At 40.6% G+C, this 21,263-nt stretch overlaps 2 long non-coding RNA genes across 2 annotated transcripts in view; both read right to left on the reverse strand.

Moving 5' to 3' along the window:
- LOC145529126 (uncharacterized) overlaps positions 1-21,263 on the reverse strand; it is a 125,792-nt gene that overhangs the window by 25,454 nt on the left and 79,075 nt on the right. The gene's annotated exons all lie outside the window — the stretch shown is intronic.
- LOC145529127 (uncharacterized) lies at positions 2,317-7,441 on the reverse strand. Its single transcript, XR_014070942.1, has 2 exons — positions 7,290-7,441; positions 2,317-3,783 (listed from the first exon to the last, which is right to left on the reverse strand). It is a non-coding gene; the product is annotated as an uncharacterized LOC145529127 (long non-coding RNA).

Below are 21,263 nucleotides of genomic sequence, written 5' to 3' on the forward strand. Positions count from 1 at the left end.
TGGAAAAATGTATGTTGTTTGGTGTGGATTTATATCAACAGAAGCACAACAGTTCTGTGCGTGTCTCTTGCAGATATGTACAGGTACGTACAAACAGACATAGGTAGTGAGCAACTCTGCATTTTTATTTCATCCTCTGTTCCCCTCCCCTATGAACATGCATCTATAAGAAGGAGGGAAAAGCCAGGCGTTTGTAAATGGAACAGAGTTTCTTCTGAAGAACCATGTATCTTCTGGCCGACCCAAAGTCTCAGGGACTAAGACCAACACAGCAAGAAGCTTCTCAAAGAACAGTGGCATCAATGAAACTGCGTATGTGCAAAGTTGCTTCAGTCGTGTCTGACTCTTTGCGACCCCATGGACTATAGCCCACCAGGCTCCTCTGTCCATGGGATTCTCCAGGCAAGAATACTGGAGTGGGTTGCCATTTCCTCCTCCAGGGGATCTTCCGGACCCAGGATTGAACCAGCATCTCTTAGATCTCCTGCATTGACAGGCAGGCTTCTTATCACTAGCACCATCTGGGAAGCCCAGCAATGAAATTAACCAGGACTAATTTTCACATGTGAGAAGGGAGTAAGAATGCAGAGTAACAAGATGTCTTTGAAAAAAGAGGGCATTTCTTTCAGAAACCCAGGAGCAAAGCACATATATTACAGCCACCACATTCATAGAGCATTAGGCTATTTTAAATTGCTGAAAAATCTTAGTATTGGCACAAAATAGTCATAATAATACAGACATATTTGTTAGGGTAGAATAAATCTGATCCTTAAACTATGCCTGGACTTGAGCTGGGATTTCTTTAAAGACTTCTGTCTCTCTCCATCTTTTCATTTAAAGTAGCTCACTGCTGTCCTGTGTACCCTCTTAATTGGGAGAGTTAGATTATGAAGATATACTAGCTACATTCTCTTATATGAAGCCAATATGGGGCATCATGACATCACAAAACACAACGTAAGATCCCAGATTCATAAAGGAAGTCCCTCTGGGAGCCCTCAGGTGGTGACAGGTTGACAAGGCAGTGTCTGCGCTTGCGGTCGCCTAATGGAGTGACGTAGTACAGTTCACGCCGCGTCTCTGAGCCCCCCGGATGCGGAGGGGAGACACACAGCTTGCCCTTCCAGCTGGTGGCCATCTGCCTAAGTGACAAGTGCCAGATGGGGAGAAGAGACTGAAATGGGGATCAAACATTAAGTAAAAGAGAATTTCTTGGAAAGCAGCCTTGACATCGATTATTCATATGACATTCTAATGTCTTGGAAGTTTCCATCTGAAATATTTGCCTAGGGATAAAAAAGAAGACAGAGACATTCCTGGACGAGGATGTCTAGCTGTGCTAGACATGAAATGCTTTGTGCTTCCTGCAGAGAACACGCTGAACTGATTTATCAATGTACTCATTCCATTCAAACTTCCAACTCAGATCAAAGATTCAATAGTTGTTTGTTTCGTTTTGTTTTGTTAATCTCCCTCCCCACTGCCCACAGGAGAGGGAGCACGTTGACTCTCCCCTAATCTCATTCCCAGTTTCTGTTTGTGGCTGAATTCCCCCAAGCTGGTCTCAAATGGACCTCTCACCTGTGGATCGTCTAACACTGGGGATGAGGGATAAGCCAAGGAAAGGATGAAAAATGATGAGAGCAGGGAGATCCCGCGCCTTCCTCTCAACTTCATCAGAAACCTAAAACTGCTCATGTGGTAAAGAGATAAATTCTTTCAAAAATGATGGGAGCTGCCTCACCTCTCACCAATTCTCAAGCCATGATTGGGAAGAAAAGCAGGTCATGGAAGGGACCAGAGTAAATAAAAATAGCCTCTTTGCTACCTTTTGCTGATCTCATTTGGAATTATAAGAAAAAAAAAAAAAGTTTTTACTCTAGATCATCACACTTTTCTTTTTAGATTTTGACGTTTAGGACAAAGTTGTAAACTCAAATAGCATTTAACTAAAAAGAATTGAAATAATGGACTTCCTCGGTGGCTCAGCGGTTAAAAATCCACCTGCCAATGCAGGACACGCAAGTTTGATCCCTGGGTTTGGAAGATCCCCTGGAGAAGGAAATGGCAAGCCATTCGTATTCTTGCCCGGGAAATCCCATGGGCAGAGAAGCCTGGTGGGCTACAGTCCACGGGGTCACAAAAGAGTTGGACACAACATAATGACTAAACAGCAGCAACAGACGGCAGTTGAAATCATAGTGGAGACCATGCTCACAATTTCTAAGAAAAATAGTAAATAATAGGAAAAAAAGTCGAGGAGGCAAGCATTGAAGTTTTCTGTTAGAGAAATGTAAATTTTGGATAAAAATATAAAAAGTCATTTTTTTTTATTACCATCCATCTTTCTAAGCAAATCCAGATCAAACATGTTACGTGAACACGGACTTAAAAGTGGAGTTAGGAACAGAAGTCAGAGCTAAAGAAACTAATTGACAACCATGGATGGTCTTTGATTATCTTTGCCTTTGTCAAAGACTTTGTCAAAGTCTTCTTTATCAGAAAACAAGCAAGGGAGCTGCTTCTTGCCAGACCCTAGCAAATGCATTTCTGACTTGAAAGGTTATCTCCGGGACAAGTGCATCGGGAGCTTTATGCTCTTCAGCAGTTGTCTCTACTGTGATGTCCGCTGATACAGTGGTTTGCAGACATGGTTTTCGTTTACTCCTCTTTGAATCCATTACTCCCATTTGGGTCTATCCAAACACAGGCTTTATCTAAGCCAGCAGTGCAGAGGCACAATGAAAACTGACACTTCCAAATCCTCCAATTTGACTTCTGACAATCCTCCAACACTTTTCTCAAGTGTTCGATTTGGTTTCAGCATAATTGCTAAAAGAAGCTACAAGATATTTTCATATATTTTCATTTTTATAATTTATGCCTGTGGCTCATTTTTCATTTGTTTTATAGCTTCTTGTCTTTTCTAGTGTTTTTATGGTGGAAGTGCACACGAGCCCCAAATTGATATAATACAATCCATTTTTGTGAAGGTTTTCTTCCCAAGGAGCTACATCCAAACATTAGCATTCACCTAAGTTTTAAATTCCACCATAGAAGAGGAAGTTCAGTTTTGACTCAATGTTCAATTGTCAGATTTACTTGTACGAAAATAATGGATACCAGAACGCCCTGGAAATCTCTTACAGTTCCTACCAAAACATAAATTATCCATTGTTTATCACACGAAATATACTGGATTGAAAGTATATATAGATGTCTATGTAGCATTGCAAAGTTAAGAAATAAGAACAAAAAAAGGCAAGAGTAATTTTATAGATGGCTAGCTTGTTTGACGGAGAAGGCAATGGCACCCCACTCCATTATTCTTGCCTGGAAAATCCCATGGACGGAGGAGCCTGGTGGGCTACAGTCCATGGGGTCGCACAGAGTCGGACACGACTGAGCGACTTCGCCTTCACTTTTCCCTTTCATGCACTGGAGAAGGAAATGGCAACCCACTCCAGTATTCTTGCCTGGAGAATCCCAGGGACGGAGGAGCCTGGTGGGCTGCCGTCTATGGGGTCACACAGGGTCGGACACGACTGAAGCGACTTAGCAGCAGCAGCAGCAGCAGCTTGTTTGATGTACACCAATTTGAGTGGACAGAGGTCAGACGGCATTGTCTATTAAACAATCATTCTCTGCAACCGCAGACACAGACACATTCTGTGTGTTCTACAGCAAGAGGAAGAAGTGATGAAATGATGACATCATCCCCATGCAGCTTTCTTTTTTTCATCGGAGGACAGTTGTTTTACAATGCTGTATTAGTTTCTGCTGCACAACAAAGAGAAGAGATGGTTAGATAGCATCACCGACTCAATGGACATGAATCTGAGCAAACTCCAGGAGACAGTGAAGGACAGGGAAGCCTGGTGCGCTGCCGTCCATGGGGTCACAGAATCAGATACGACTTAGCAAGTGAACAGCAACATAAGTATATACCCCCCATCCCGCCCTTCTAGGTCATCACAGCTGAGCTCCCTGTGCTTTACAGCAGGTTTCCTCCTGCCAGCTGGTTTACACGTGGTGGTGTATGTATATACATGTCAGTCTCAATCCCCTAATTCACACTATTCCCTCCTCCCCACCCCTTTGTCCACACGTCCATTCCCTACACCTGTATCTCTGAAAGCCCTGCAAACAGGTTCATCTGTACCATTTTCTATATTCCACATATACGTGTTAATATATGAGATTTGTGTTTCTCTTTCTGACTTACTGAGATGGATAAATTAAAAAACCAGCAACTGATCTGACAATTTCCAAGTCCTCAAAACAACACAGTTCCAAGGGGGTTAACCAAAAAGCGTGGAAAGTTGATGCATCTGTCTTTCTTTGCTTGATACACTCTTGGGCCTTTTATTTTTCCTTTTTACTTTTGGAGGAGGGAGACATTTTCATACACACACACACACACACACACACAAGGGATTCACATGGAAAATACACATTTGGGTGCAATTGCTTGACTTGCCACTTTGACTTTGCAGATGCTGTAGACTTGCATGGATTCTGAGTCTCAACATCAGCTGGCTTTACCTCACTTTGAATCACCTGGGTGACTGTTGTTTGGCATGTCACATTTTCTCAAGTGCTGTGCTTTGGAGAAATATTTCCTATTTTGTAGCCAAAAAATTCTGTCAGGAATATTGTCAAGTTTCTGGTGGATCTTCTAATGCCGAGACTAGCTTTTATTCCAGACGGTAGCTGCTACAAATTCTTGGTGGATGTAGATAATACAGTACTTTCAGTCTTTGGACTATTTCTTCCAGGTTTTGCAAAGATTGTTATGGTTTCAAAGCTGCCCCCATTTCTGAAATCTTCACACAGTGCTGAGGAACACAGTCTTGGGTTTCAGAAAAGCCCAAGCGTTCACAATTCACGACTTAAGAGTCTTCATTCTACCACTTTCTTACCTAGATGATTTGAATCAAGATAGCACACTTCTCCAGTCTCAGTTTCCTTATCTGAAAAACGGTGATTCCGTGAGATAATTCATGTAAAGTGCCTAGAACAATGTCTGGCTCATTAAATCCTCCTTAATAATAATATTAATAACCTCCCAACCATAAACCCTATCATCAAGGTCTCTCCGACAGCTTATATGAATGTCTTATAAAGTACAATTAATATCCAGGGAGGGCAAGTTAGAAGACACTGTCTGATTAGCTTCCCTCCTACACATCTATAGAATAATCTGGGAGTGAAGCTGACAGTGATAATACCAAACAATTAACCACGGCAGGCGCGACATAAAGGTCCTTTTAAGATACGGCAATAAACTAAGAATCTTCTTATCCTCTGTAAAAACACTATGCAGTTCTAGCAGTGCCCAATTAAATTTCATCACCAAATAAACATATGTAAAACAGGAGAGCTGGTTAATTGATCAATGTTGGTCAATAGTCAGGTAATGCTCCCTACCCTCATTAACTCTTGGCACAGTCAAATTTGCAGTGAAACCACCCTTCTAAATGTCTCGAATTCCCACCCCACCCTCACGGTAGTACAGAGAGCCTTTCAGCACCGATCACGGCAAGCTTCCAGTTTCTCCTTCTTATATTCTTTCTCCCAACCATTATCACACTTGGAATGCCATGATAGAGAACCAGTTCCATTTAAAGAGCTTGTATTTAACTATGTAATAGCTCAGGTATAAGCCACTGGAGAAAGTACAGAAGCAAAGTACCTCGATTTAAATTCAGGTTATACAAAAATTCTAATATACAAGAACCCACATTCCAAAGTGTTGATAAAATAGAGGTAAACACGTAATGCTTAAAACTCTATACCAAAAAATATGAGCACGACTGAGATTAACAAATAACCCAGAAAGACTGGGTACAATATTCTTTCTGTAGCTCGATATACAAAGAGCTCGCTGTCGTTCAGTCGCTCGGTTGTGTCCAATTCTTCTGAGACCCCAAAGACATCAGCCCACCAGGCTCCTCCTTCCATGGGATCTCCCAGGCAAGAATACTGGAGTGGGTTGCCATTTCCATTACAGGGAATCTTCCAGAGGGAACAAACCTGCATCTCCTGCATTGCAGGTGGGTTCTTTACCACTGAGCCAAAGGGGAAGTCCCAAAGAGCTCATATAAACCAGTAAAAAGAAAAAAAAATTCCATAGGAAAAAAAGGATCAGAAAACAAACATTTTTAAAAAGCCATTCTGTTAGAAAAATGAGAAGCACAAAAGGCCAATAAGTAGATAAAAAATAGATTTTTAAAAATACCTATATTAAGTCAAAATAATAAAATAAAGCAGTGTTTATTTATCTAATAGATACAATGTAATTAAAAGTATTGACTAGTATTATTAAGGGTGCGTGGAAAAAGACCTACATAAGTTGCACAACCTTTTGAACAATCATAGCATTTAAATAAATTTTTAATCATGCAACTTATAAATTAGAAAGTTTTTTAAGATGTACAAGGATGTTCAGAATGTTAATTATAATCCTAAAAAATCTTAAGGCAATGTTAAGTCTATAATTAAGCAGCTTGTTTTAAAAAGTGCAACCATGAAAACTGGTCATGTAAAATATATTTATTAAAAATATAAAATAATTTAAACTGTCATTGTTAATAGAAAATGAAATTATAAGATCAGGACTTATATATGGGTAAACAAAGACTTATAATAATGAATGCCAAGGATGTGATTATTTTAGGATCAGGAAATTTGGAATAATATTTTTAAAATAATATTTTATGTTGCTTACATTTTACTATGAATATGTGCTATTTTAAGATGAGCAAAGTTAAAGCTAGTTTTATTTTGAAACAAAGTTGTGCTTCTTCCCCGGGAACTGTTGTAATGCTCCAAAAGTTTGAGCTACTTGCAGCTAGAATTTTCAGAGCAAAAAAATTGCCCCGGCTTAGATTTTTGCAGCATGGACTTCTCTAGGATTGCAGTTTGAGTTTGGCAAAGTTGAGTTTAAGGATCGTGAAGAAATGTGAAAGGCGAAGAAAAAGTGGTTCAGATTGAGACCAGCGCTGGATCAGAGTGGAACAGCAAACGGGGGTGCGGGTGGTCCTCAAGGGCAGTTTCATCCCATAACCACGGCCCGTCCCCTTGCTGGGGAACCCACTGGACAAGCGGGAAGCTCAGAAGGAAAGCAAGGGAAGAAGGCCAAGAATGAACAAACTCTATGCTCCAGACTCGTTTAATCTCTGTTCAGAATCATGTCTGAGCTCTCGTGACATCTCCACTTAGGGGACCGACTGTGCCATCCGAACCCGCAGCCTCGCGTGTACATCTTTCACATTCTAACTTACCGCTTTACCTCTGACGTCTCACACCGAGAACCCAGTGGTCAGGTCCGTAAGCATCTCCTCAACCCCCAGCCTAACACACAGCCCTGTCCATGCCAGAGGAAGAAGATATCCCGGTTCTGTCCATCTCTTTCCATCCCTGCTCTTATCCCACTTTTACTGCATCGACAATAACCGGGACAGTCTTCCTTTGTGACGCAGCCGCCGCAGCAGCCATCCGCCTGACTCCGCCTTCATGACGATACATAGTCATGCTATGAAAGCAGAGTATGACTATGCTTTCTCACACCACCCCACAAACAAGCTTGGCTCTGATAGGCAGAGACTCATCTGTGATTGTCAGGCAGGGATCTCTGGGAGCTAGGGAAACACGGCGAGAGGGAATCATTTTCTGTCCCAGTCAAGTTCACATTTACATGTGTCACGTGCTACTTTTCAGCTGCTGTTTCTTAGTTCAAGTAGTTCTAAATGGTGATTCACCAGGCACTGTCACTGACATAGCTATGGCGATTTTTTAATATTCTTCCTAGGTTTGATTTTTTTCTCATATTTATTATTCTACAATAGTACAGAATTGGTAGATGCAGGTTCAACCTTATTGCATGAAAAGAACCCCTATGTCCTAAACAGTATGTACACATCTTATTCTTGTAAAAAATCAACAAAACGTATTTCTGCATCTGCCATACAATATTTATAATTTAGCTCAAATTGTCCGAAGATCAGAATGGCATGCAGATAAGGAAATTATCCAACTCATAATTAAAGGTACTTGTTTACTTGTTTTGCTTTTCAACAATTAAAACCAATCTCTTATTTCATATTCACTTTGGAAGGGCAGAGAAAGGAAAGGTGAGAGGATTTATTTTTTATTAATGCTTTTCTTTTTGAGGATTAAATTATATTGTATTTACATCTCTCTTTATTTCCTTGTTGTTGTTTTTTTTTAATATTTATTTTTCTGTTTGGTTGGATTGGGTCCTAGTTGTGGCACATGGGCTTGGTTGCCCTGCTGCTTGTGGGACATTTCCCAACCAGGCATCGAACCTGTGTCCCCCGCATTGGAAGGTGGATTCTTAACCATTGCACTGTCAGGGAAGTTCTAAGAGAAATATTTATTGCATATTTTTAGTGGGTGAGTATCTACACTTGGACATCATATGCACATTCTTCAAGTATTCCAATAACATGGCAAAATAAGAATTCTTATTCATATCCTAAAGATAGTGAAACTCAGGCTCAAAGAGGATAAAAATTAAAAACAAAAAAAAGTCCACCTAGTGGGTAGAACACCCACGCACCCTCTTGAAATGTCCAATAGCAGCAACACGCGGCAGTCCATGACCTCAGGCTTTTTCTCACAAGAAACATAGATTCACCATCTTTCTCTACTCTTTGCACCCTCCTGAATTAAAATTACAAAGCGTATTCACATTAAAAAAAAGTCCAACAGCTTTTTAATGCTGTAATGATAAATCAGCATAATTTATTCTTGAGAAAAAGAAAATATGCATCCTATAGCCCAGAAGAGTTGGTTCCAGGCAGGGCGATGGATGGTCTGACAGTTTCACTGGAGGTTAGAAGGGACAGCTGTGTTCCACGTAAATTTGCTGACCTTTCTGAACTTTCTATCAACAAGATTTTCTCATCCTCCCATTATTGCTGTCCGACAATTAATCAACAGCTGTTGAAACATTATAAGCATGCTTGTAATTTGGGGTAAAATTAATGATTGTCTATCTATTAAAATGCTGAGGGAGGCTGTGTTTTCTAGCCCCAGTGTGAACTTGCTGATTTATTCTCCAAATCAATTACCCTCCTGAACTCCCCCGCCTCCTGCATGTTGGCTAAGAGCATCGCACAGCCCACGGTCCTCCGAAGAAAGCCCGTGACCGACACAAGACTGGGTAGGCTTGCCTGATCACGTGCTTCTATAGATCACAGAAACCTGTTAGCCAAGTAAAGAAAAGCACATTTAGAAGGAGTGGCACTCCTGTTTGTCTTGCATCCTAGTTATCTGAGAGTAAATTTTTAGAAATCATGGTCATATCCAAACACCATATCATGAATACTATAAAATCAAGGTCTTGAACAGCAAAGAATAAGTACTGTGTATTATACGAAACCAAAACAAAGCTGATGAAAGCACGTTGCATGGGTTCAGTCTTCCCTGGCTTGTATTTGCAAAGTGTTTCATGATTTACTTCATCTCTGGACCTCTTGTGGAGAAGGAAATGGCAACCCACTCCAGTGTTCTTGCCTAGAGATTCCCATGGACAGAGGAGCCTGGCGGGTTACAGTCCATGGGGTTGCAAAGAGTCAGACATGACTGAAGCAACTACGCATTGACCTAGCTCATGAGCACTTCCAAATGTCCAGCAGAGACTTGATTCCAGTGAAGTAGAAGTCTCACCAGGGGCGGTGGACTAAGTCCAGGGGCAACGGACTGAGTTCAATCAGGTCAAGCTTTGGGATCCGGCTTTGCTCCCCAACACTTTTGACTCAATTTAATTTATCCACTGAGTCGGGAAGAGAAACTCCTACCCTCTGTGCCTTCAGGCTCATTTTAGGAAAAGTCCTGGACTATTTCAGACGATTGCTAGTGTTGCTTTGTACCTTTTCACAGGCATGCCAGGTCATAGTCATCAAGGAATAACTCGAGTCCTTAAACTTAAACTTGGAAAAGCAGGCTTGGGGCAGAGAGACAGATATGAATCACCACTGTTCTGTCTGCACCGCTTTCCACACACTATTGCACTAATATTGCTTTTCATTTGCTACACAGACCATATTTATTTATTTTTCTATATAATACACATTTTCAAAAATTAGAATATAATTGCTTTACCATGTTGCACTGGTCTCTGCTGCACAGTGAAGTGAATCAGCTGTATGTATACATATATCCCCTCCCTCCTAAGTCTCCCTCCCAGCCCCAGCCCACCCCTCTAGGTCATCACGGAGCACCTAGCTGAGCTCCCTGTTGTATACAGTAGGCTCCTACTAGCTGTCTATTTTATGGGGCTTCCCTGATGGCTCAGCTGGTAAAGAATCCACCTGCAATGCAGGAGACCCCCGTTCCATATCTGTTTTATACATATGTGTGTGCCAAGTCACTTCAGTCAAAATGTCCGGCTCTTTGGGACCCATGGACTGTAGCTTGCCAGGCTGCTCTGTCCATGGGGTTCTCCAGGCACTTTACACGTGGTAGTGTATATAGGCCATCGCTACTCTCCACGCTCATCCCACTCTCTCCTTCCCCACCTCCATGTCCACATGTCCATATTCTACATCTGTGTCTCTATTCTTGCCTTGGAAATAGGTTCATCTGTACCATTTTTCTAGAAGTTGCAGGATACTAAATTAATGCATAAATATCTCTTGCATTCCTATACACTAGCAATGAAAGAGCAGAAAGAAAAATTAAGGAAACAGTCTCATTTACCATCACAACAAAAAGAATAAAATACCTAGGAATAAACCTACCCAAGGAGGCAAAAGACCAGCACTACGATTGTTGTTGCTCAGTAGCTCAGTTGTGTCCAACTCTTTGCAACCCTATGGACCGTAGCCCACCCCAGGCTCCTCTCTCCTTGGGGTTCTCCAGGCAAGAATCCTGGAGTGGGCTGCCATTTCTTCTGCCGGGGATCTTCCTGACCCAGGGGTCACACTCGCATCTCCTGTGTCTCCTGCGTTGGCAGGCATGTTCTTTACCACTGAGCCACCAGGGAAGCACTATTACTTGGTATTGAATCAAGTAACGGCAAGTAATCGGTTGCCACATTTCCAGCCAAACAGCTTATGCGTATGCACACTTCAAATCACTTACCCAGATAATTACCCACAAGGCAACTCTCAGTGAAACTACTACTGTTCAGACATCAGCTCTCCTGCCCACCTAAGCTGATAAGGCTATTGTACCTATTTGTATTTTGCATATAAGAAGAAAAAAGATATAAAAAAATACCAGCATCAGAATTTGTTTGCAAAAATAGGAGCAGCCTTTGCTATGAGGATATGAAACACATAATTCAGAGTGAATAAAGATTTTAATTATATAACGTGCTATAGATTTCCGTTCTCTGCATGAAATGCTCAGGTTCTCAGTCTGAGCGGTCTTGCTCCACTTTTCTTCAAAGCACAGTAACAGGAACTTTCATGGCGGCCCAGTGGTTAAGACTTTGCCTTCCGATGCAGGGGGCATGGGTTCAATCCCTACTCCAGGAGCTAATATCCCATATGCCTTGTGGCCAAAAAATCAAAACATGAAACAGAAGCAATGTTGTAAAAAATACAATAAAGACTTTAAAAATGGTCCACATCAAATAAAAATTTCAAAAAGTACAGTAACAAAATATTTCTCTCTTCCACAAGGAAGTAATATTTTTTCTATAAACTACATCTAATATATTAGTAATAATGGCGTGCCACTTTAAACAAATTACAAGCTAATGTTAGTGTTCTTACCAATGGTACACCAAACAATAACTCCCTGCAGACCAATTTGCATACAAAGTGTAACATTTACAGCCAAGTTACAATTAGTACTTTATTATGGAACCCTCTGATTGTAATATACTGCAAACTACTTATACTTGCTACAAGGATTTTCATTTATTAAAAATTACACTATTAGATTTGCCATTACAACAAACCAACCTGCATTCAATTCCTAACCAAGAGTCATTGTTTTTACTTAAGGAGCGAGAAAATATAGGGCATCACCCCCTCCTTCATATGACCATGGAAAACAAACAAGATGGATATGGCTGAGCAATTTTGTATTTAAATTGCAATTATAGTGATACCCCAGTCATGCACAAACCCCAATGTAATTAAAATCCTATACCAAAACAGCAAGCATGGAGAAATAAATTTGACTCGCCACAATCCAAAAAGCACAGGTGAAGAATATCATCTGCCTTTCAAGGTATGTGGCTGTCCTGTGTGTGCTCAGTCATGGCAAACTCTTTGTGACCCTTTGGACTGTAGCCCACCAAGCTCCTCTGTCCATGGGATTTCCCAGGCAAGAGTGCTGGAGTGGGTGGCCACTTCGTCCTCCAGGGGATCTTCTCAATCCAGGGATTGAACCCAAGTCTCCTGTGTCTTCTGCATTGCAGGAGGATTCTTTACTGGTGAGCCACTGGGGAAGCCCATTCAAAGTATAGGGTTGACTAATTATTAATTTTGGATATGTTGAATTTCCTCCAAAGCACTTACAAAACTAGACTGTAAATAATGTCACCGTATTGATGAACTTATTTGTAGAGCAGGAAGAGAGATGCAGAGATGTAGAGAATGGACGTGTGGACCCAGCAGGAGGAGGAGAGAGGGGGACAAATTGGGAGAGTACCACCGACATATAAACACCACGGTGGGTAAAATAGATGGCTAGTGGGAAGCTGCTGTTTAGCACAGAGAGCTCAGCTCAGTGCTCGGGGATGACCTAGAGGGGTGGGAGGGAGGCTCAGGAGGGAGTGATATATGTATACTTACGGCTGATTCATGCTGTTATACAGCAGAAACCAATGCAAAATTGTAAAGCAATTACACTGCAATGAAAAAATTAAAAATTTTAAAAAAATGTCACCAGTATTTCCACATACTTCACTATTTAAAGATTAAAGTCAGAGTGTCTGATTTTTCTCACTATTCTCCCAAGATTCATTTTTTCGGGTATTCTCCATTTTAAGCAGTGGAAGCTCAGATCTTAATAGTAATTCACAAATTCTTCATTCTAGTTTTAAAAAAAACTAGATTTCTCAAATGTTCTAATTTGCTTCTTATGAAAGAGAGCTTGTGAGTTTTATAAGCACTCATTTGTTGCCTAAAATGGCAATTATACCCTTCAAATTAACTTTAGGTTAATTATTTTTTATGCTTCACCTCCATATAAAAAAATAAACTGAAGTGGAATCGTTTACATTTATGGTTTGGTTTATATAATAAAGTGACAGAGCAGTTTGATTTATTAAGATATTCCAAACACTGAGAAAAGCCACAGAGATGGTTGCATAAACTGATGTACACATCCATCTCGTGTGCGTGCACACATACATACACACATGCTCACACATTTCATTTGAATGAATCTCAGAGACGACATCGCACGTGCAAACCAAAATTCCGTTCAACAATGATCTCAGAGTCTTTAAGCATCTATTAACAATCAATGTTCCATTCTTCTTTCTCCTCATTGCAGTTTGCCTTTTTATGCATGAAATAATGACATAGTCCCCCAATCTTTCTTATTCTTCCCCAACATAATTTTCCCCCCATTTCAAATATTATTAGTCAAAATACGTGAGTAAGCGGTGGCAGATGAGAGATATCTTGCAATAGCAAATTCTATAAAAACTGGAGTCAGATTCTGTTCTGAGAGAACCACTAAGATTTGTAGTTGCCATCGGCCCAAGAAACAGAGCCTGCGCAAGAGGGAAAACGCTCCCCGGTTGTGTTTTCACAGTGACCATACCACTGCAAACAGGAATGATGGCTTCCTGTGAGGAACGGTTAACACCAACTTCAAAGTATGTTCTCTGCTTTCTTGTGGATTTGGGTCATGACCTTAGGCAAGTCATCGAACTGCTTTGTGACTCAACTTCTCATATGCTCAGTTGGCAGAAATCCCATCTGACATCTTCCTAACAGCCGCACAATGAATATTACAGAGATAACGTGAGTGAAGACATGCTGGATTCCAGAGTCAAGAGAATGACGTTTCTACCCCGTGTTAGCACACACTTACTAGGATGAAATGGACAGAAGCCAGTTTATCTATCAAGACTTGGGAAGTGAGGCACATTCAACTTCCCAAGCGAAAAGAAACCTTGTTTTGGTTTTGTTTTTTTTTTCCCATTAATCCAAGTTCTGTGGTGCAGCATTTATATTTAATAAGGTAGTCCCTTACTGTTGAAAGTCATATCAATCAACAATCTCAAAGTGAGGAGCTCAGTCATGTCCAACTCTTTGCGTGCCCATGGACTGTAGCCCACCAGGCTCCTCTGTTCACGGGATTCCCCAGGCAAGAATACCGGAGTGGGTTGCCATTTCCTTCTCCAGGGGATCTTCCTGACCCAGAAATCGAATCTGAGTCTCCTGAGTCTCCTGCATTGGCAGGTGGATTCTTTAGCACTAGTACCACCTGGGAAGTCCCATTTATTCACAAGAGAGGTCAATTCTATATGAATAAAATACTGTGAAAATTATCACTTAAAAAATCTTTCATGGAGCTGTCATAATTATCAAAATGTAAGAAATTCAAGGTTTTCCTTAGGGATTGTTCTTTTCTCCCTATTTTGTTGTTCACATTTACTACAGCAGAATAGAATGAGAAAAATGTGTGAGCACTCAGCTCATCACACCATGGTTATTGGTATCCGGCTGAAAAACTGGTGGGCAAGTCATCTCAGAATTCTCCCAGGGGCTTTCTGATTTCCTGGGGTGCCTGGAGCACTTAATAAGATAACTTCTTCACCCAATCTATGCCTTCTTCTATAGAAAAGTGGAGGGAATCTTTGTACAAGACTAAAGATTCTCAACTGACTTTGTCACTGGTAGTCATCAAAATTAGTCATGGTTTGATTAAACTTATAACTTTTACACAGCAAATGAAATCATAAACAAAGCAAAAAACAAACTATGGACTCAGAGAAAATATTTGCAAATGATGCGGCTGACAAGGGCTTAATTTCCAAAACATACAAAGAGCTCATACAATTTAATCTCAAGAAAGCAAACAATCCAATCAAAAAATGGGCAGAAGACCTAAATAGACATTTCTCCAAAGAAGACATACAGATGGCCAACATGCACATGGAAAGATGCTCCATATTACTAAATACTGGAGAAACGGCAATCAAAACAGTGAGGTATCACCTCACACCAGTCAGAATGCTGCTGCTGCTGCTGCTAAGTCGCTTCAGTCGTGTCTGACTCTGTGCGACCCCACAGACGGCAGCCCACCAGGCTCCACCGTCCCTGGGATTCTCCAGGCAAGAATACTGGAGTGGGTTGCCATTTCCTTCTCCAGTGCATGAAAGGGAAAAGTGAAAGTGAAGTCACTCAGTCGTGTCCGACTCTTAGCGACCCCATGGACTGCAGCCTACCAGGCTTCTCCGTCCATGGGATTTTCTAGGTAAGAATACTGGAGTGGGGTGCCATTGCCTTCTCCGCCAGTCAGAATGGCCATCATCAAAAAGTCCACAAATAATAAATGCCAGAGAGGGTGTGGAGAAAAGGGAATCCTCCTACACTGTTAGTGAGAATGTAAATTGGTACAGCTGCTATGGAGAACAGTATAGATGCTCCATAAAAAACTAAAAATAGAGCTACCATATGATCCAGCAATCCCACTCCTGGGCATATATCTGAAAAAAACAAAAGCTCGAATTTGTAAAGATACAGGCACAGCAATGTTCACAGAAGCACTATTCACAACAGCCAAGATAGGGAAGCAACCTAAGCATCCATCAACAGATGAATGGATAAAGACACACACACACACACACACACACACACACACACACACACACACACACACTGGAATATTACTCAGCTATATAAAAGAAAAAATAATACTATTTGCAGCAACATGGATGGACCTAGAGGTTATCACACTAAGTGAAGTCAGTCAATGAAAAACAAGTATTTTATGGCATCACTTTTATGTGAATCAAAAAATTATACAAATGAACTTATTTATAAAACAGAAACAGATTCACATACACAAAGCACATTTATTGTTACCAAAGGAGAAACAGGAGGAGGTGGGATTAATTAGGATTACAGGATTAATTATAGGATAAGTATAGGATTAACTATAGGATTAACTATCAGTATAGGATTAACTATACTGATATACTATAACTATATAGATATACACTACTATATATAAAATAGGTAACAAGGACCTACTATATAGCACAGAGCAGTATATTCAATATCTTGCATTGTTCAGTCACTAACTCATGCCCAACTCTTTGCAACCCCTTGGATGGCAGTGCACCAGGCTTCCCTGTCCTTCACTATCTCTCAGAGTTTGTTCAAACTCATGTCCATTGAGTCAATGGTGCCATCCAACCATCTCATCCTCTGTCACCCACTTCTCTTCCTGCCCTCAATCTTTCCCAGCATCAGAGGCTTTTCCAATGAGTCACCTCTTCACATCAGATGGCCAAAGTATTGGAGCTTCAGGCTCAGCATCAGTCCTTCCAATGAATTTTCAGGATTGATTTCCTTTAGGATTAACTGGTTTGATCTCCTTGCTGTCCAAGGGACTCTCAGGAGTTTTCTCCAGCACTGTAGTTTGAAAGCATCAATTCTTTGATGCTCAACCTTCTTAATTGTCCAAATCTCACATCCATAGATGACTACTGGAAAAACCATAGCTTTGACTATACAGACCTTTGTCAGCAAAGTGATGTCTCTGCTTTTTAATATACTGTCTAGGTTTGCCATAGCTTTTTTTCCAAAGAGTAAAACTTTATTGCAAGTAATTCTATGGTTGTCATTCTTTGTAACTCCAAAGATCCCATGCTGGATCACCAATATGAGTGGAAATCCCAAGTGGTAAATTATAAGCACATTCTCTTTCTGCTTTTACACATTTTCCAAATTTTCAGGAGTGCACATATTAGATTTACAATGTTTAAAGTAAACCTTATCTTTAAAAAGGTGAATACTTGTTTGCATAAGCTGGGGTTTTCATTCCAAACCACATTAATATCATTTTGCTTCATTTTAGAAAAAATACAGCTAAGAAAAAATATGTGTATATATATATATTTCTATTAAGAAATGGAGTTTATTCAGTAAAGTAAACTCAGGAGACGTTTAATTTACAATAAGAATTAAATTATAATTTCATAGCGAATGTTGACAATTTTAAGAAAGAGAATGGTTAAGGGCAAATATAAAATGTCATAAATGCAAACTTCTCACAAATAGGAATGTCTTCATCAGGAATGAGAGAAAGCACAGAGGCCCTAAAAGCTCGCAAGTTCATCTGCAAGAGTGGACAAGCAGCCCAAATTCTCGGCTCATGTTGCCCCCCATGAGCAATTCAGGAAGAGCTTTATATCACCATGTCAATTTGTGCGCAAGTGTGTACGTTTGGTCTGCATTATAGTCAATGTATGACACCAGATTATTTTTCTCTTCTGTGACTGATCTCTTCTTTTGCTTGATTCAAAAGACATTACTCACTTCTGCCAACAAAGCCATTCTTCCAGCAACAGATGTTATGTCATAAAGAGAGACTTATGCATGCTAGTATAAATAACAAAGGTGTTAGCTGGAATTAAAGGGAGACATTTCCTGTTTATATATATCTCTCTTCAGTGATTACTGAGGGAGGGTAAAAATCCGCTATAAATAAATTTTATATAAACAACATGCTTAAGAAACATTGGAAAGTTTGACAGAGAAAGAAAATGTATCTGCAAATTAATGACTGTTTTGTTCACCCCGCATCAAGTTTACATGACGGCTATACATACACAGAGTCTGAGTTCTTCATTAATCACCAGCTCTGAATTAAATCCCCATTGGAAGAGCACACATGTGCTTCTGGGTGTCATTTTTATAAACACAAAGATGCCTTAACACCCTCCTGTGTTTTAGAATCAGTTATTGCTTCCAAACCTTCCCCTGGAACCACCAGTCCCAGATGGGAGGAGACAGTCTGCCCCTGGCTCGCCACCCAGGATACGCCTCTGCTGGCCTGCTGACATCAGGTCACCCCGCTGCACGCAGGGAGGTGTTCGCTCAGCAGCTGCTGGAAGCTCAGCTTCTCCAACACCTGCTCTCTGACACTTCTAGAAGGTTACAGGGAAGCTCAATGGCCAACAGCTGTGGGGCCACCAGCTCTAGAATAATGATTGCCCATGAATCCCCAGGGAGCCCATTGTAGGGATGGCATAGAAAACCAGACTTCCATTTTTCACAGGTCCTCTTTCCAAACTGTTTTCCCAGCTATTGGGAAGTAGCAGAAGAGAGCAATGTAGTCTTTAAAAAAAAAAATCCATGAGTTGTACAAACAGAAGCATTCAAATTTTAGCTCTTCCCTGTGTTTGCGTGTGAGCCTGGGCAACACTCCTGGCTTGCTTATGTCTCCATTTCCCCTCTTATGGTTTAGTTATGATGGTAACAACCCATGGGGCAGGAACCATGAGCACTTAATGCATGAAAACTTGTAAAGGACTTGGAAAAGAGTCTAGCGTGGAGTATTTATTAAGCCAAAAATAAATAAATAAGGAGAGTTCATTGGGTCTACACCACTCTCTTGCATGTTCCTTAATTTTCAAAAACATGAGGATAATACTATTCTTCCTATTTTCTGATGATCTGAGGTATAAGAGGGTAATCCAACTGTCTATCAAAAACTGCTGCTGCTGCTGCTAAGTCGCTTCAGTCGTGACCGACTCTGTGCGACCCCATAGACGGCAGCCCACCAGGCTCCACCATCCCTGGGATTCTCCAGGCAAGAATACTGGAGTGGGCTGCCATTTCCTTCTGCAGTGCATAACAAGTCCCAAATTTTCTATATTGAGACTGAAACTGAAGGTGAAAAGTGAAAGTGAATGTCACTCAGTCGTGTTCGACTCTTTGTGACCCCATGGACTCTGCAGTCCATGGAATTCTCTAGGCCAGAATACTGGAGTGGGTAGCCTTTCCCTTCTCCAGGGGATCTTCCCAATCTAGGGATTGAACCCAGGTCTCCCACATTGCAGGTGGATTCTTTACCAGCTAAGCCACAGGGAAACCCAAGCATACTGGAGTGGGTAGCCTATCCCTTCTCCAGGGGATCTTCCCAGCCCAGGAATTGAACTGGGCTCTCCTGTATTGCAGGCAGATTCTTTACCAACTGAGCTATCCTATAACCCTTATTAAATAAAACTTAATAAATGCTCAGAACTACTCTCAAGCTACTAATGGAAATATTCAACAGGGTTATTGGTTATGCATTTATATTCTTCCTCACTCCAAAATGGATTTCAGGAGGCTGATAAGAAGAACATCCAATAGTAAATAGATAAAGAAGAAGGAAATACTTGTCATTTCCAGATCTCACAGACACCCTGAAATCCATCCTAGGGGCCCATGACTACTCTTGGCTACGAACTCCTTTGGTGTATTATTACCAAGCAAGAAAAGAGAAAACTTTAAGGAGAAAGGTCATTAATGTGACTTCTTTTAATTGTGGGAATAATGTAACTGCTTTCAAAGACTGATCCCCTACACACGCATGGGTAAGGAGGGTATCTGTTAACAACTAGAATATAAAGGAGAAAAAAAAGTTGATACACGTCTGGAATACAGTCATCAATTCTAAGCAAGCAAAATTCAAAGGAACACAAATGAATATGTGTGCATATATCACTGACTTGATGGACATGAGTTTGAGCAAGCTCCAGGAGCTGGTAATGGACAGGGAAGCCTGGCGTGCTGCAGTCCATGGGGTTGCAAAGAGTTGGACACGACTGAGAAAATGAGCTGAACTGATAAGCATTTATCTAAAACTTCACTTATAATCTATCTACCGATCTTTATACTGATACATTTCTATGTATAACACTCAGAAACTGGCATCATTAGAGAAAATCTAAATCTTTGTTGTGTAGGAAACAAAGAAGTAAAGAACCTAAAAATTATCTCCTTGGAGAGAAGACTGTGGGGGTTAAGAAAGTTTAAAGGAGAGAAAAAAATGATAAACATTTCTTCTGTTCTCCATAATTGTTTAAACCAAAAAGTGCAGGTGGAAGGTGAAAAGGCAGAACAATATAAAGAAGTCACAATTGTAAAAATGGGAAACAGTTATGGCTGGAGCCCAAACAACAAAAATTCTTAGTTGGCTGGGAAGTTGAAATTGATGACTTTTTAGTTTCCTTATAAATTCTCAAATTCTGATACACATTTTTTTCTTTCATATCACTAGAAGTTTAAAATTAGAAAACCAAAACTGGCGAACCAGAGAACAAAAATGAGACATTGATTAAACCAATGAGAAGTTTTAATTGTGCTGGTGGTGGTGGTGGTGGTTTAGTCTTTAAGTTGTGTCCGTCTCTTGCGACCTGTGGACTGGGAACCTACCAGGCTCCTCTGTCCATGGGATTCTCCAGTCAAGAATACTGGGGTGGGTTGCCGTGTCCTTCTCCAGGGGATCTTTCCAACCCAGGAATCGAACCCAGGTCTCCTGCATTGCAGGCAGATTCTTTACTAACTGAACTACCAGGGAAGCCCTTTTATTGTGCTACATGACACTAAAATAAACAAGAGTATGGCCGGAAAGATTAATTCATTAAGTTGAATGATATATAGGCAAAAGTAGAATTCTCATCTTTTAAGAAAAAGAAAAATGATGAACATACTGGATAGCACAGGGTATAAATGATAAATGCACTAATATTCTTTCCATATCCTCACTTTTGTGTATGTTTATAAAGCTGCTGAATGTGAAGCACATAAACATGAAAGGGTCCTAACAGGTGTTTAACCATTGGATCTGCTACATATTTCAGTGCAATTTCCACGTGTGGTGTGTCATGGCCTCAAGTTCAAGTGAGCCTCTGCCTGGCATTCCCCACCCCATTTTATTATGTGGTTGTTATTCACACTCTACTCTCTCCTCACTTTTCTAGGCTCTAGTCCCTCCCCAATACACACAAATAAATTTGTAACCCAACAGTCAAAATATGTATCCCATTAAGAGCCGCAGCATTTAGACAGCACTTTCCATTCTTTCTGTGCACCACGAAGAAGGTCAATGAAATTTGTGACTATTTGCACTTTCTTGGAACTTAAGAATCATGAAAGGGTGCATGTAAAATGCAATCAGTTATTAAAATGATTGCTGAGGATTTCAATTTAGTATCAAGGGATACTTACAGTTATTCTGATTCTTGATTTTCATGGAATCACCCTGAAGGTTAAAAAACCTTCCTTTGCTATTTGTTTGTGAGGGTTCGTGTTACCCTA

The sequence above is a fragment of the Giraffa tippelskirchi genome, chromosome 12 (genome assembly GCF_054371585.1).
Source record: "Giraffa tippelskirchi isolate mGirTip1 chromosome 12, T2T-mGirTip1v1.2.pri, whole genome shotgun sequence".
In the NCBI taxonomy this organism is placed as follows: Eukaryota; Metazoa; Chordata; class Mammalia; order Artiodactyla; family Giraffidae; genus Giraffa; species Giraffa tippelskirchi.